Source organism: Ranitomeya variabilis, chromosome 7 (assembly GCF_051348905.1).
Source record: "Ranitomeya variabilis isolate aRanVar5 chromosome 7, aRanVar5.hap1, whole genome shotgun sequence".
In the NCBI taxonomy this organism is placed as follows: Eukaryota; Metazoa; Chordata; class Amphibia; order Anura; family Dendrobatidae; genus Ranitomeya; species Ranitomeya variabilis.
In genome coordinates, this window is record NC_135238.1 from 63,206,665 (window position 1) to 63,220,881 (window position 14,217).

General features: G+C 43.7%; 1 protein-coding gene across 1 annotated transcript in view; it reads right to left on the reverse strand.

The window, feature by feature from the left end:
* Positions 1–14,217, reverse strand: part of NUBP1 (NUBP iron-sulfur cluster assembly factor 1, cytosolic) — an 87,288-nt gene that overhangs the window by 60,456 nt on the left and 12,615 nt on the right. The window lies entirely within an intron of this gene.

Consider the following 14,217-nt stretch of genomic DNA (forward strand, 5'->3'; position numbering starts at 1 on the left):
TTTTTACACATGTGGAAAAATTTTTTTTTAACTTTTTTACTTTGTCCCAGGGGGGGACATCACAGATCATTGATCTGGCAGTGTGCACAGCACTCTGCCAGATCGACGATCTGCTGTGCAGGGCTGCAGGCTTACCAAGTGTCTGCTCTGAGCAGACACTCGGTAAGCCACCTCCTTCCCTGCAGGACCCGGATGCCGCGGCCATCTTGGATCCGGGACCTGCAGCCAGGAAGGAGGTAGGAGACCCTCGCAGCAACGCGATCACATCGCGTTGCTCCGGGGGTCTCAGGGAAGCCCGCAGGGAGCCCCCTCCCTGCGCGATGCTTCCCTATACCGCCGGTACACTGCGATCATGTTTGATCGCGGTGTGCCGGGGGTTAATGTGCCGGGGGCGGTCCGTGACCGCTCCTGGCACATAGTGCCGGATGTCAGCTGCGATATGCAGCTGACACCCGGCCGCGATCGGCCGCGCTCCCCCCGTGAGCGCCGCTGATCGGTGATGACGTACTATCCCGTCGGCGGTCATACGGGCCCACCCCACCTCGACGGGATAGTACGTCAAATGTCGGGAAGGGGTTAAGGAGAAAGATTCAGAAATAGAATTATTGATAATTATCCGGGCTCTTGGTTTCAAATATAATGCTGCAATCCATTTTTGGAATTTAGGACCAAATTGGAATCGCTGTAAACATGCAGACAGAAAAGGCCATTCAAGGGAGTAAAATGCCTTAGCCGCGTCTAGTGAGGCCATGGCCCATTTATTCTCAGGTACCAACGTACTGTATTGAGCTATTGATTGAACCCTCCTGATATTAATAGAGGTACTCTTACCCGGCATAAAACCTGTCTGATCTGGATGTATTATATCTAATATTACCGTGTTTAATCTAGTAGCTAGAATTTTAGTGAAAATCTTATAGTCCACATTAACTAATGAAATAGGACGATAAGATCCGCAGTCCAGGGGGTCCTTCCCTTCCTTTAAGACTATGATATTTGCTTCATAATAAGAATCCGGCAAGGAACCTCCCTCCCAAATCCCCTGAAATACTTTCAGCAGAGTTGGAACCAGAGCATCTCTATATTTTCTATATATTTCTATAGGGAAGCCATCCGGACCAGGCGCCCTGCCAGAAGCCATGTCAGATATAGCCTTGTTCACCTCATCAAGAGTAAAGTCAGCGTCTAAAAAGGCTTGCTGTGCAGCATTCAACGCGGGGAATACTAAATCTGATAAATAACTTAGACACTCCGAGGTATCAGAGTCTCCCCTGGAACTGTACAGCTCTTTATAAAAATCACAAAAACATTGGAGTATGTCATCTGTCGAGGTTACTACAGAGTCATCTGGTTTCCGGATTTTAAGTATAGTGTTGGACGTATTGTGCTGGCGCACCATGTATGCTAGGAGCTTACTGGACTGATTTCCCAGTTCAAAGTATGTCTGTCTAGTAAAAAATAGTTTGCGCTTAGACTTAGTGTCAGTATATTGACTATGGAGTCTGTGCAAGTGTAGCCACTCCATCCTGTTCTCATTCGTCTGGTTAGCTATATAGGCCGCCTCCGAGTCTCTCAGTCGCTCGTCCATGTCATCGTCTTCCTTTGAGGTCTGTCGCTTAATATACGAAATAGTAGAAGACAAACAACCCCTTAGGTATGCCTTAAGGGCGTCCCAGAGAATATTAATATTTTGCGGCATAGGGTGGGATGCAATAAAACAGTCCAGTTGGTCAACAGTCCGGTCCTCTGGGCCCATTAACTTCAGCCAGAATGGATTTACTTTCCACGTTATAATGTTCCTCACCCGACCCAACTTAAGTTTAAGGATCACTGGACTATGGTCTGAAATTCCTCTATTCCCATGACACACCTCCCTCACCCGTACTGCCAAGTTACTGGAGCCGAATACATAGTCCAAGCGAGACAAAGTACGTCTGACAGACGAATGACAAGTAAACTCCCTTACGTCGGGGTGATGCATTCTCCAAAGATCCAACCAGCCAGTACCTTCCATGAATATTGACAATTGAGATGGTGAAGGACTTACATCTGTGTTCTCTCCATCGAGCCGAAGTCTATCCATACCTTCATTCATTAACATATTGAAATCTCCCATACAGAGAACATGCGCATCTGGATAGTTTAAGGCAAAGTCGACCGCCTTCTTGACAACCGACATGTTAGCAGGAGGAGGGTTATATATACACATTATAACATACTCCTCTGAATTCATATTCGCATACACAAACACAAAACGACCTTCCGGATCCCTCCGAACTTCTCTGACCTCCCATCTAATATCCTTATGGATTAACAAAGATACTCCTCTAGAATAACTAGTATGAAATGCGTGCACAGACCATTGTACCCAAGGCTTCTGCACATATCGAGCCGAGTCTCTAGTCAGGTGTGTTTCAACTAAAGCTATTACATGAGGGCGATAACGTCTTATCTGAGAAAATACTTTGACTCTCTTACGAGGCGACCCTAGACCTCTCACATTCCAAGTCATGCATGTTACTTCAGACGCCATATCTCATCAGTTTAGAAAATATAGTATCACGTCGAGTGCCCGTCACGCCGGTGATGAAGAAAAACATGGCAGTAATGTCTATATAACTAACAATGAACAAAATCAAAACATTAAAGATCAAAAAATACTTCTTAAGGGAGCAAAAATTTGTGCTCCGCATAACCCAGTCCAAAAAAGGGGATACCATCTCTGGATGCAGAGTTCGGTAAAGTTGTTTCCTAGGGCGCTGGCAAGGGAGCTCCCCTCATCAACAAGGAAAATCCGGCGAGAGAGTTCCAGACCCTTAATAGAAAGAAACTAGAAAATCTGCCCGACAAGAGGGCTCCTCTTTTTATAGATCCATGTAAATATAAACAGCAGCCAACTTAGGATTTCTCTCCTCTCCCGTCCACTCCCACACACGACCGTAGCCACTCTTCAGCGTCCGCCGGGGTGGTAAAAAAGGAAGAAGAACCTTTATACACGACCCTGAGTCTAGCAGGATAAAGCATTGAATACACGATATTTTCCCCCCTCAGTCGTTTCTTTATCTCCATGAACTGAGACCGTTGTTTTTGTAACTCCATAGAAAAGTCTGGGAATATCGAGACAGTAGCGCTGTTAAATTTAATAGGACTTTTTTGCCTCGCCATACGAAGAGCCATATCTCTGTCTCTGGAATTAAGAAGGCGGGCCAAGAAGGGTCTCGGCGGAGCGCCTGGAGGAGGAGCTTTTGTTGGGACCCTGTGGGCCCTCTCCACAGCAAATGTAGGGGAGAATTCATCTCCCAGAATATCTCTGAGCCAGCCCTCCAAGAATTTTTCAGGTTGTTGGCCTTCTGAGCGTTCCGGCAGGCCTATAATACGGATGTTATTTCGGCGTAGCCTGTTTTCCAGATCATCCGCCTTCTGTTTCCAAGCATTTATGGAGCCAGCCACTTTTGTCAATTTAGCTTCCATAGGTGCGGAGTTGTCCTCCAAGCGAGACACCCGTGTTTCAACCTCTGTAATACGGCCCTTCATAGACTGCATATCTTGACGGAGGCGCCCCACCTCAGAGTGCACTTCCTCTATCTTCCCAGTTAGAGAGGTTCTAGTCAGTGATATAGCTTGCATCAGTTGTTCGGATGCCTGTCTCAGAGTTAAGTCCTCCTGATCTCCATCCCCCTCATCCTCGGAGGCACGATTTTGTACCTGGGTCTCAGATTTCCCCATAGGAGAAGCATTATTCTTTTTTGGGCGCAGATTATCAGGAGGATCAGATCGTGTAAATTTTTTAAGTTTTTCAGCTGCACTTAGGTTTTTGGTGCGATGTGCGGACGACATAGTGAGGATCAGTTAGTATTTTAATAGGGTACAGATTCTGCCCGGACAATGCAATACTGTGGCACAATACCCAAACAGCCTATGGGGCCCTCTCAGCCGTGCACCACAAGGTTAATGGTAGATTATAATCCAACCCAATGTACTCTCAGGAGATATAGGGATCCAGGAAGTAGTTCCAGCAGCGAACAATAAGAGTGTAGTATCTGCATTCAATGCTCAGGATTACACCCAGGCAGTTGTAGTATATAGTTAAAACATGGCAAATCCACACCCACCGTGCAGGTAGTGGAGCGGGGGAGAAGTTCCAGTGTAGTATGCGCCAGGAACAGTCAGCGCTATAAAGCGTTGTGCGGCACTGATGAGGGGGAGCCCGGGGCCCGTTTCTTAGGGCACACACCGTAAGACTCCCCCCCCGTACCTTGAAGAGCTGCACCGGAGACCAGCCAGCTCTCTCCCGTGCAGCAGGATTTGCTTCGCGCCTTCCGCCGTCAGCGCGCGTGGTTAGTGAAAATGGCCGCCGCCTCTTGCAGCTCCGTCCTCCGTCCAGGCTCTCCCGGAGCTCACCCGACCGAAGCCGCCCACGCCGCCTCTCTGAAGCCGGGCACCTCCAGGCACCTAGGGGAACACAGCGGTGGTTCGGAAAACCCTCGCGGGCAAGTATTAACAGAGGATTCAGGTCAGGATTATCGGAGCTCCAGCCAGACGCGTCCTCACAGCTCCGCTACATCGCCACGCCCCATTCAGTAACATTTCTGGTGTAAGAAATGCTGCCACTTTTCATGAACTTGACAAGCAAGCATAGCTACACCAAGTTGTGACTTTGATGAATCAGGGTCAAAAGTGCCAAACTTTTTAGGTAGTTTGCGCAAAATTATTCTCCCACTGCCAGGTTTCCTGGCCTGTTAAGTCAGAGTCGTGGTCCAATTTGGTGAAGTTGGGGTCTGTATAAAATGGACCGACTGACTCCTAAAATATATAATAAATTGGGCTCAGTATTTAAATGCAGTATGTGCCGAATAGTTTTTCATAAGAATTTGGGAAAGTTATGAAATGCCCTATAAATGTCTGTTCTATTCCATCTATGTATCTCGGCGGCTTTTGAGATGAATCTGTGCTGCACTTTATGCACATGCTCAGTAGTAAAGCTCCTCTACAGATCATAGCAAACAGGCACTGATAAGGAATGTCTGCAGCCCTGCACTCCTCAAGAACTGCTGGCGTGAACAGGAAAACAGGATTAAGACATGTACTTCTTAAAGCATATCTAAACTTTCAGTAAACTGTGCATAAATCAATAGTCTAATATATGTTTTCTCTGTATGTTTCATGTTTTCGTTTGCTTTTCCTCTGAGCGCATGTTTGGAGAGGTTCGCTGATTTGATGCTCTTCATGTCATTAGCTCAGCCAGCAGTTTCAGTTTCTTTCTGGGGTAGGATTCAGCACAAACTTGCTCCCTCCTTCCTCTTCATAGACTGTGAAGCATCATTATGTGAAACATTTACTGAGCTGTACCCTGAGAACTGCCTGAGACTGGAAGTTCAGAGTAAAGCTATCTAATAACGTATTACAAATGTCTTCTTTGTCATCATTTGTACTATTTATTTAAGCAAAGTTTGTTTTATTTCTATCCAAAATTATACATGATTCCCTATTCTTGCAGGAATTAAAATACACCTTATTTTTTTTGAGAAGACAAAAATCTATATGATTACAAAATGCCTAAGAAGCTCGCTATGAAGTCAGATTTCCTTTAGTGTGAAGTGCTCAAATACATCTGTCACCCCCCGGGACGTATATGACCTATTAATATGGGCATAAAGGTAATATAAATGTTACACTAGTCCTACCTGTATGCCTCATATTAATGGTCTTGTTGCTGAGAAATCTTACAGTATATTCTATCTTTATGCTGAGGATTTTGTTGAAGAAATCCCTCTTTTGTCTTCGTTGTAATACTTACTCCCTCCCATCAGCATCAGTTACGCCTGTGCCCTGCACTCCCTCAGAAATACATACCGCATCCTCCCTTCTGTGGGCACTGCATTCAGGGATCTTATCCTAGGACTAATGTAACATTTCTATAACCGGTAGGACCATATTAATAGCTCATATACGTCCCAGGGGTGACAGATTCCCTTTAACTCAAGATAAAAAATATTTTATGCTTCAGTGTATGACAGATCAAAACAAATTCCACGAGCTCAAAATCAGTGCATACTCAGGCAGTGATAAAAATGCTCCTACAAGAGCTTCCAATCTAAAAAGACATTTACAATGCTTACACCCAGAAGTTTTCAAAGCTATGACTGAGAAAGATCACAGCAACACCAAGAAACCAGTGCCGTGACTTCCTGCAATGAAAAGGAGGAAACAGCATCTCAAACATCAGTTAAGATATTTTGTAAGTGACAAAGTTACTGTAACAATGACAGCAGATATTTTTAAAAGACAAGAGCTTGTGAAAGACGGTGTACCATTATCAGTGCTTTCACACCTCAATAGAGAAAGGGCCTGCAAAGTTGGCGTCTCTCTGGAAAGAGAAAGTATTAGAAAATTAGTGATTGAAGAAGCCCTTAACCAAAGGGACGATTTTAAAAAGACTCTACCAGATGCTTTATATATCTTAAAATGGATGAATTCACACGTCACAGAATGAACTATTTTGCGGTCAACGTTCGATTTGTTTATGACAACAAGAAAATTGTTACCAAGACACTGGCACTAAAAGATACTAAAGATCATCACAGCAGCCAGTTTCTCCAGGCCTTAGTGGAAAACTTTCTGCAAGATTATAAACTCAAAAGAACAGGTTCCTGCTATTGTAACTGACTATGATTCACGCAAGATAAGTACATTTAAACTTATGAATGAGAATAATGAAGGTGAACAGCAGCTAGAAGAAAACTTCAGATTCAGTATGAGATGGAAGGCCACAGTCCTGTAACTGATGAACAAACAGATATTACTACAGAAGAACAGCAAAATGATTCTTTACAATTAGATTATTTTGTTGAAGCAGCACTGTTGTGCACACACTGCAGCTGGCAGTAAGAGATAGTCTGCAAGAGGGTCATGGTGGATCTCTGGCAAAGTGAGGAAATTGGTTATGTCTGCCAGAACCCCTAAAACTGATTCCATCTTGAAGAGACATGCTGGAAATGGGGTAATTGTGCATCAAGCCACTCACAGCACCTATTTAATGATTGAGTGATTGCTTGAGCTGAAACCCTTCATTTTAGATATAGCCAACCCTCAGGTAACACTACATGAAGGTTATTGGACAAAGGTGGCTGAATTGAAGGAATTGATGAATCACTCATTTACAGTGACTAAAAAATTAGAAGCTGAGAATTTAACTCCTGTCATTTTTATGAAGAAGCGGAAGAACTTGTCGCTTTGCCTGTCCCAAACAGGAGGTTTAATCGCTGATAGCATTGCTGCTTCAATGAAACAGAGAGACTGCTATTAGAAAATAAAATTCTTCTGGCAGCTGTTTATGTGGACCCGAGTCATCATATATCGCTGGATGATCAACAGCTTAGTAAAGGAAAAGAAGCTCTGATTGAGGTAGCTGTTAGGATGAGTGGGCTACAGGACGGCCAAGAGCAAGGGGACTTGGGTCTTGCCAGTGCTACTGCTACCATATCTTCAGCCTCATCAGATGGAGTTTTATTTTGAAAAGTATTTGGACGACATGGAGCAGGCAAAGCGTTGCCGCAGAATAAAAGATTCCACTCCCACAGCAAACAGATTGACCATATTTCAGCAAAAAAAATTTCACTTGCTCTCAAAGAAGTAGATGAGTTCAATTGTTCATCAAAACTGAGTGTGCACGAGGCAATTCCTTTACACCCTGAAATTGTTAGAGATGTTGCCCACGTGGTTACTGCTTTGCCACCAACCCAAGTTAGTGTAGAGAGGTTGTTCTCTGGTTTAAAATAAGTAGGTCAGATTTGAGGTAGTCTATGAAGGAGGATCTGATGGAGGCGATACTATTTCTCAGAACAAATTGACTACGCAAATGCTATTCAGTACGTTTTTACCCACTTACTGCATAGTGTTTTGCGTATTTACAATTTATTAAAAAGTTTTTTTCTGTTCTAAAGTTGTATTCCAATAAATATATTTTACGTTCTATCTAAATAGCTTGATTATTGTATCATAATGGTGATTAAAAGCCTGATGTTTCCATTTTACTACAATAAATGTATCACCTAAACATGAGCCATGTTTGCGGGAGTCCGAATCGAAGAAATTGAGGAGTTCTAGGTTTGGCTTCCCGACTCCACAGCCTTGCTTGCTACTCTGTTGGCATATCACATAAAATCCCAATAAAATACATTTAAGCTTGTGGGTGTATAGTGAAAAAAAAATGTGGAAAAGATCACAAGCTATGAATACTTTCTCGAAGCACTATGTGTATATCCATACAGAAGTGTTGTGTATATGTGTGTCCTGCAGAGAGTACATAGTGTTTCTCTGCAATATACACACTAACAGGAGAACTATTACCCCCATTCTATCCTAGAGCATTAAACGTCATGGTATTGGCCCCTGCACGTCTTTACACCGCCAGGGAAGTTTTTATTAGTAGGAAATACAGTTTTCCTATTTTCAGCTGTCTAATCCTGGAGAGTGTTTTATACGCCAAAAGATTAGGAATATTAGTAATTTATTTTTCTGTAACATTGACCTCTACGTTACGTTAATCAGAGAAGCATTTCTTTCTCTCACCTATGGGAAGATCATATCCTACCTAGCTCTGTATAGATATACCCTGTCCGAGGTCGAGCACACGCCCCGACGTCCCCAGTTATCCCCCTCTGTACGGCAACAGATACGCGAAACTAAACACAAGGCTCAGTCCTTCCAGAAGAATGAAGATATCTGGACACTTCCTTAGTATATGCCAATGATAAACAGGAAGATGCGAGCATTATGTGTAATCCCACAAGTCTACGTATTGGCTGCCATTTTTACTTTCCATGAGGGGGAAGCATGAGGTACGCAGGTGTGACGCGGAGCAGTGTCCAGGCCATTGATACAATTGGAACCCATACTTATACAGGAGAGACAGACAAGAATACTGGGGGGGTGTTAATCTCAGGAAGCAGGATGTGATCTAAAACATATTTCCACTTTCAACATCTGTCTGCTGAACACAAAAAAAAAAATGTTACAACGAAAAGCTAAAATAGTCGCTACCTGGACGCAAGCCACTAAACTTTCCAGACGGAAGCAGACAGTCCAGAGAGAGATATGGACAGCTCATGCTCACTAATACATTTTTCATTTATTTTTTACTCCGAATCTAATGACAATTTTGACATTTAAAAACAGATTCCGAGTTTTTGTGGTTTTCATCAACTCATTTAAAATGCAAAATATAAGACGACACAAAATGTTATCGTAAATTTCCATCACCTGATGTACAATGTCAATGAGAACATCTGCTGTGTGCTTTAGGGCACATACACAGGGCTGCGCCGTATACACGGAGCCTGCATGGTGGTCCTTCAGAGATAAAAGCACCCAGTGTGCAGCTGGATGGAGACACTGGACAGCAGAGTATCACAGAGACATTCTCCCACAGAAATAAATGTGCAGTGAGAAATCAGTAATGAGTCTTCTGATGGTGCATGACTTTTACAACTCAATAGCCCTATATGCAAACTATACCCTAGGCCCCCACAGATGAATGATATGGTGTGCTATGAACTGTACAGGTCTCATGCTTTGTAACATCTACTGTTTCAGTTGGCGATTCCTCTTCAGCAGCATCCTGCCAGCACTATAGGTGACTAAACTTCCCCTCTCAATTCCCAGCATGCATTGTCCACTGGCTTTCCAGCTCACTTCTTTGTCCTGAGAGTATGTAGTATAACAGACAGAAGAGCAGTAACAGGGCAACAAACACCCCCTACACTTCCTGTAAGACAAATTAGTGTCTTCCTTGTAAAAAGGGAACAAGACAGGTGATACCTCCTGCCCGAATCATCAGCAGGATGTATCGGGACTGGTTGTACGATCACAGCCATGTACAATTGAAATGCGGTGGCGCTGACAAGTCTCTGCCTGTGTGTATAGGCAGAGACATATCAGGCACTGAGAGGGCGGCGAGAAGCCTCCGGGGACCCACCTGTACAACTAGAGCACAGTGTGGCTCGGTGCCCGGCAGCTATTAAAAGTATGTTCTCTGAAAAGCCACAACATTTCCGAGTCAACCATAAGCGGCTGAGATCATACAGCCAGTGCCAGATACATGATGCCCACAGTTTGGTCACCGTGTACCACCTGTCAAATTCCCTTTAAAGGGAACCAGTCAGCAGATTGCGCTCAGTGACCTACAGTGTCAGGTTGGCGCCGTTATACTGATTACAATGATACCTTGGTTGATGAAATCCGTCTTGTGGTTGTTTCTTAATCTTTATTTTCAGTTATGTGTTAATGAAATTCTTGTGCCCTAAGGTTGGATTCATGTATGTGGTGCTCTGATTATATACCGTATTTTTCCGACCATAAGACGCACTTTTTTCCCTCCAAATTTGGGAGGAAAGTGTGGGTGCGTCTTATGGTAGGGATGTAGCATGTGGGGAGGGGGGCAGCAGCGAGTGGGATCGCACTGTTATCCCACTTCAGGAGGCAGAAACACCGGATTACGTACCGGTAATGCTCTTTCATAGAGCCACGACAGCACCCACTGAGAGAGGGGATCCGCCCCTAGGAACAGGAAACCCTACGGAGAGATAAAAGGGGCGGTCCCCCTCGCTCCCACAGTTTGGGTTACAGAGATTGCGAGGAACCGCCCACCAGTTTTAGTAGGTCATTCTATATTAACATTTTATCTTAACTTAATTACGTATATTTACAAGAACCAATCACCCTTAATAACGCTCATATGCTAACTAATATATAAGGGAGGGAAGTGAAGGGGTGCTGTCGTGGCTCTATAAAAGAGCATTACCGGTAAGTAATCCGGTGTTTTCTCTTCGCCGCGACAGCACCCACTGAGAGACTTTCAGAGATAGTTATTTGGGGGGGATTATCGTGTTAAGAACTGATCTACCGAAACACAAGTCAGTGGAAGCAGATAGATCTAATCTATAGTGATTATAGAAGGTAACAGGAGAAGACCAGGTTGCGGCCTTACATATGAGTTCTATTGGAACCTCTGCTCGTTCCGCCCAGGATGAAGCTATCGCACGGGTGGAATGTGCCTTTACAATCTCAGGTGGATTCTCCCCTTTAGACAAATAGGCAAGGTATATCGCCTCCCGAATCCATCGAGATAATGTGCCTTTTGTAACACCAGCTCCTTTCCTTTGACCCTGGAAGGAAACAAAGAGAGCCCTACTCTTCCTCCAGGCGCTAGTCCTGTCTAAGTAAGTCATTACAGCCCTTTTCACATCTAAGGTATGGTATTTCTCCTCTTCCTGATTTGTAGGGTTATTATAAAAAGTAGGAAGAAGAATTTCTTGAGATCTATGAAATTTAGTACACATCTTAGGTAGGTAGGAAGGGTCTGTTTTCAGGACAATTCTATCTGGAAATATCGACAGAAAGGGAGGATCTACTGATAATGCCTGTAAGTCACTTACTCTTCTCGCCGATACTAATGCGACAAGAAGAGCAGTTTTGAGGGTAACGTGTTTAATGTGAGCTGAGTGCAGTGGCTCAAATGGGTGACCTGTCAAGGCTTCAAGGACTAGATTAACATCGCAAGGAGGTATGCGGGGTATCTGAACTGGTTCTGACCTCTGGCAGGCTGAAATAAATCTAGCTATCCACCTATCACCCACTACATTGTGACTATACAATGCCCCTAGAGCAGAGACTTGTACTTTTAAGGTATTAACTGAAAGACCTAAGTCACGTCCTCTCTGGAGAAATTCTAAAATGTTAAAAATAGGAATTTCTTTTGACAAGGCCAATGGATAAAGACTTAGAAACTTTCCCTATACTCTCACATATATAGAAGTAGTGGATCTTTTCCTACTTAATAATAAAGTATTAACTACTTGATCAGGGAAACCCCTTAGTTTCAACAATTGTCTCTCAAATTCCAGGCTGTCAACCGTAGACCCTTCACATGAGGGTGGTTGAAGGGTCCCTGGAAGAGAAGATCCTGATGCTCTGGGAGAATCCATGGATCTGAGGTGGACATGGCTCTGAGCAGGGAGAACCATGGTCTCTTTGGCCAAAATGGGGCAATCAGGATTATATTGGCTTTGTCCTCCCTTATCTTCCTGATTACTGTTGGTAGAAGTATCAGAGGAGGAAAAGCATACGCTTTCTGAAATGTCCATGGCACCTGGAGAGCGTCGAGAAAATCGGGTTTGTCGGATTGGAACATTGAAGCGAACTTTTTTAATTGCCTGTTGTTTCTTGTAGCGAAGAGATCTATCTCTGGTAAACCCCATTTCATGGTTATCATTTTGAAGATTTGATGATTTAAAACCCACTCCCCTTGGTGGAGGGTATGACGACTGAGGAAGTCCGCTTTTGAATTGTCCACTCCTCTGACATGTAGTGCTGATAAGGACAGAAGATGTTCCTCGGCTATAGTTAGGATGTCTTCGGCTATAGACATGAGTGTTCCTGATCTTGTTCCTCCTTGATGATTGATATACGCTACTGATGTCATGTTGTCTGACAGAATCCTTGTATGTGTTCCGTGTAGCTGCAGAAGGAATTCACATAGAGTGTGATGGATAGCTTTCAGCTCTCTTATATTAGATGAGTCGTCTGACTCCGTAACCGACCATAGACCTTGGGCTACCTGATCTCTCAAATGTGCTCCCCAACCACTAGGACTGGCATCCGTGAATATTGTGTTTGAGGGTTTAACTACCCAGGGGACCCCACTAACCAAGTGATCTGGTTCTAGCCACCAGGATAGAGATTTAATTACGTCTTCAGAAAGGGAAATTTTACCGTCTAGATGACCTTGTAATTTTATTTCCTCATGTAAAATTGCATATTGTAAACACCTTGAATGAAATTGAGCCCATGGTACTGCTGGGATACATGACGTGAAGGAGCCAAGGAGGGACATGCCTTGTCTGAAAGATATTAGAGGTTTATCTATTACCGACTGTACCTTATTTCTTATTGTCAATTGCTTGGATTGTGGTAGGAAACATTTTTGGCTTATAGAGTCTATTATAATTCCCAAGAATGTTTGTCGAGTAGTTGGAAGAAGTCTAGACTTTTCCCAATTTATCAACCATCCTAACCTTTGCAGGGACGAAACCATATCACACAATCGTTGGTGACATTGTGAAGGGGAACTCCCTACTACTAAAAGATCATCAAGGTATGGGATTATGAGGGTATCTCTTACTCTTAGGTATGACATTACTTCCGACATTAACTTAGTGAATACCCTTGGAGCTATTGATAGTCCAAAGGGCATTGCTGTATACTGAAAGTGTCGTATACATCCATACAACACAATCGCCACGCGGAGATATTGTTGATGTTCTATAAAAATTGGCAGATGGTAATACGCATCTTTTAGGTCGAGTACCGTCATAAAGCAATGGGGAGACAACAGTTTTATGGTGGACCGGATAGACTCCATTTTAAAGGTTTGATTCTCTAAGAAGGTGTTCAATTTTTTAAGGTTCAATATGGTTCTGAATGATCCATCTGGCTTTGGGATTAAAAATAGAGGGGAATAGAATCCCTTTTTTTGCTGAAGAAATGGAACTTCCACCAAAACTCCTTTGGCTAGAAGATTCATTACCTCCTGCTCCAAAGCCTCCTGTTGTAACTGGGTTTTTAAAGAAGTCAATAGAAATGAGTCCGGAGGGACTCGGGAAAATTTTAGTTTTAGGCCAAAGGTGATGATACTATTTGCCCAAACGTTTGAAGTTATTTTCTGCCATTGATCTGAGAAGGAAGACAATCTACCTCCCACAGGCAGATCTGTTCTAGCAGGGTTTTTCCTCAGTTTTGAAAGGGCGCTTCCCAAAGAATGCTCCTCTCTGTCTGGTGTCTCTAGTGGCCCAGCGGTCTTGGTTCTTGAAATCCTTCCTTTTGTTAAACACGGGCTTTCGGAACACCCTCCTATAAGATGGAAGGTAATTATTATTAGGGAAGCCCTTTTTCCTCTCTCCTGCTTTAGTTAGGATCTCGTCCAGCTTAGTACCAAATAGGTACTCACCCTGACATGGAAGGCCACACAATTTGGATTTTGTCTGGGGATCGCCTTTCCAACCCTTAAGCCATAGGGTCCTACGTGCTGCATTAGTCAGCCCCGCCGACTTGGCCGCCAAACGTATTGAGTCAGCAGATAAGTCTGCCAGGAAGGCTGTAGCGCCCCTAATCAAAGGTATAGAGGCTCTCAACTTGTCTCTAGAGAGACCGTTTTTAAGT